The sequence below is a fragment of the Glossina fuscipes genome, unplaced genomic scaffold (genome assembly GCF_014805625.2).
Source record: "Glossina fuscipes isolate IAEA_lab_2018 unplaced genomic scaffold, Yale_Gfus_2 73, whole genome shotgun sequence".
Classification (NCBI taxonomy): domain Eukaryota; kingdom Metazoa; phylum Arthropoda; class Insecta; order Diptera; family Glossinidae; genus Glossina; species Glossina fuscipes.
Genome location: NW_023998436.1, coordinates 1,210,637 through 1,214,043, shown reverse-complemented (window position 1 = coordinate 1,214,043; position 3,407 = coordinate 1,210,637). Strand labels below are relative to the sequence as shown.

Sequence of the window (3,407 nt, the reverse complement as noted above, 5' to 3'; positions counted from 1 at the left end):
CCTCAGCTTGGTGTCATCAGACAAGCAAGATACTCATCTGCTACCTGTCCGCCTCAATTTTCACTTATTTTCCAAAAAGCTTCACCTGCCTCTTTCCAGAAGATCTTTTAAGGCAATTTCAGATATAAAAGAAAAGTCGCCGAATGAAGTTAAGGGCTGCATAACTCTTTCGGCCTTGCGAAAAAAATTTATGTAGGAATGTGTGCACGGTTAGTGTATTTGTATTGTAAGCGGTATGAAAAATGTTTGTTCATTTTAAGTTTCAATAAATAATTTACTTTTATTTATCAATTTCCGTATACTTATTACACAAAATGCATTTTGACTTTTTCTTACTTATACTTACTTGGCTACGGTAAACTGAAAATATATGTATATAAATATATATATTTTACTTTTTCCGGACAAATTCCGCTTCAGTTCGTATATTAGCACGTGTCTAAACTTGTATGTAAATTGAATGTGTACGGGTATATGCAAATTGTGTGTAAATATTTTTATGGGTTTACATAAACGACTATGAGTGTAAATACTAATAATAATATTGGTATTAAATTTTCAAAACCTTACCATTGCGACGTTTCAAGTAAACGTAAACATTATTGCAGAGAAAATGTAATTTTCCCTTTGGCTAAAAATAATAATAATTTCCACTTTGCATAAATTATGAGGACATTGTTACCTATAATCATTGTCATAAACTAGCGGATAAACCAACAATTCTAATAAAATTTTTCATAAATTTCTGGTCAATTGCTAATGACAGCTGGTATCTCATATTGTGCGAGCAGTTAGAAGTATTATAATAATTTTTATTGAGGATAGCTTATAGATTCAGCCAACACTAAGAACACTGTATAGCCTTAATAAGGTGAACAGGAGGTGCCTAGTAGCAGAGGAGACCGCATGGTAAAGTAAGATCTTTTTCATACCATACACCACTCGCTGATGCATAAACTTAATATATAAGAACGCCGATCCGAACCATTTTTAATAGTATTCATTATTGTGGCCTGTAGATTGAACATAAGAAAAGAAGGGGGACATGTAGACGGGCAAGTTTAGATCGATCGGCATAATAAAAGATGAGTCTATCTCAAGTTCTTCTCGATATATAATACTTGGAGGCCAACTTACGTTTATCGCTTACCACAGTAACAGTTTTATGGACTATAACTGCACCCATCACCGGAGAATAAGTGGTGCATTTATTTCGTCAAAACGTCTGCAACATTCACAAGGAAACTTCAGAGATCCCACAAAATGTATATATTCTTGGTCAGTATCAAATTTCAACTCGATTTAAGCATGTTCGTCTGTCTGACTCTTTCTCTGTCTCTAAACATTCTCTTGGTCGCAAAAATGAAGCACATTTGGCAGAAATATTGGACACCTTTGCACCCTGGCTGCTATAGAAATAGAGCCAAATCAGTAAAAGCATATGCCCACGGCGGAATATAACCTGAGACGACGTTTGTTTTCAAAAAAAAAAAAATTAGGTTTATATTCGTTACTTATAAGCCGCATACATATTGCTGATAAATATCAAATTTCAACTGTTCTAGAAGTGTTTGTCAGTCCATACGTCGAACTGTTTGTTCATTGCTATCTTGAACATACTCAGAAATATCTGCTTCAGATGCAAGATATAAATTTCCATTTTTATTCTATAAAATCCGCCTGAGTACCCGAAGGCGAGGAATCTCGACTAGCAAGTCAATGGTCGTGGGTTCGAATCTCAAGTGCGGTAGAGTTTTTTAATAAAAAAGCCGATAGTCTTTAAGAGTTTAGTCTTAGAATTTATTTCTCTGTGCGAAATTAATAATAAAAATAATAATAATAATAATATTCCATAAAACACAAGTGAGAATATTATTGTCGGGCAAGGCCGACCATTAAATACCCTAAACCACATTGTCTATCAAAATTATTATATTTGATAGGAAATTGCTATTATCTCTCATATTCAAACTTAGACTTTTCTGCTCTACAAAGCATCAATTTCCGTGAAAATCCTTTTTAGGGGTACGATCCAAAAAATACATCGAAATGGTCCAAATCTGGTACACCTAATTTTTTTATGTTAAATTACTATTATAATATAATTTTCATCATGAAGCTATGAAAATTATACCTTTTTATCGTTATAAGAGAGCGGGTTCAAAAATTGGTCTCAGCCGCTCCAAACGTTTTCGTACTAATTTAGAATGCTCAGGTACTACTACTTACCTATTTAATTTTTTTTCCATATAACAAATTTTCAGAGTAGGGCGCTATGTGAGGAGTCGTCGAAACAGTGGACCGATCCAAACCATTTCCAAGAGCGTTTGTGCTTGGATCAAAACACGTCACTATAGCAAATTTCAACGAGATATCTTAAAAATTACGATCTGTAGCTTGAACACAAATGCACGGACATCGGACAGACAGATGGACAGACAGACAAACAGGGTTTAGATTAATTTAGATTATTATTCTGAATCGATTACTATAATAGGCGATGCGGGTTATGATAAGCCCTTCTGCGTATTACATACGGCCGCACTAACTTAATTTATACTGTACCACAAGATGTGTACGGTATAAAAAGTATAGCTGCTTCAACGGCGACGTATTCGTCTCGTAAGTTCGCTTGATGTTTATGTTTTCTAATATCTTAGAGTAATTCTCTTTGAATATTTCTACCTATCTATGTGTTTGTGTTCTGAATAGCCTGCGAACTGTTTGTTTGTTTATTAAAGCATTTGAGCAATTAGTCGAGATTTTTCTGTTTCGCTTTAGCAAAGCGTAGAGTAGGTATGAGTTAAAACCTACCCGTATTTTATACATTTTCTTTGGCTACATATACATGTATACATAACAATCGTAACATTCTGCTTGTGTGCTGGCGTATACGAAAATTATTGTATTATTGCTTCGTACAATTTTCATGTTCTTATAATTCTCATTGTGTTTATAAATTTTATGAGATAAAGCATAATACTTTTGCATAGTCAAGTCACTCTGGCTTCTCTTCAGTTGTCGAATAAATCTTTCGCCTTTTACTAAAGATTTCCGTGGAGAGGAGCACTCTAATGAGTCTATAAGCAATTTTTTGTCGTGGCTCGACCTTTTAGGTTGAGCCCATAATAAATAAATAAGAAATGTTTTTAGAACTAAGGAGGAACAAAATTGGCTTTGCTGTTTGTGAAAGCGACGGCAGTTTTTGACGTTTGCAGTTTGTTTGCGCGCACTAGACACTAGATAGACATTTTTTGTTGTATTTTGCCTTTGTTTTCTTTTATTTTTTGTGTAGAAAGTTTTCTCCTTATTAATTGTTTTTTAGTGTGAATATACTATGGTATGTTTTTATATAATAAATCGACTTTATAAATTGTTTTTGAACTTTTAGTTAGGGCAAACATGGC

The 3,407-nt window shown here is 33.8% G+C and overlaps 1 non-coding gene across 1 annotated transcript; it reads left to right on the top strand.

Moving 5' to 3' along the window:
* The first annotated feature begins 2,998 nt into the window (after positions 1-2,998).
* On the top strand, positions 2,999-3,123 carry LOC119638163. The gene has a single exon (XR_005247387.1). It is a non-coding gene; the product is annotated as a U5 spliceosomal RNA (small nuclear RNA).
* The last annotated feature ends 284 nt before the right edge of the window (positions 3,124-3,407 follow it).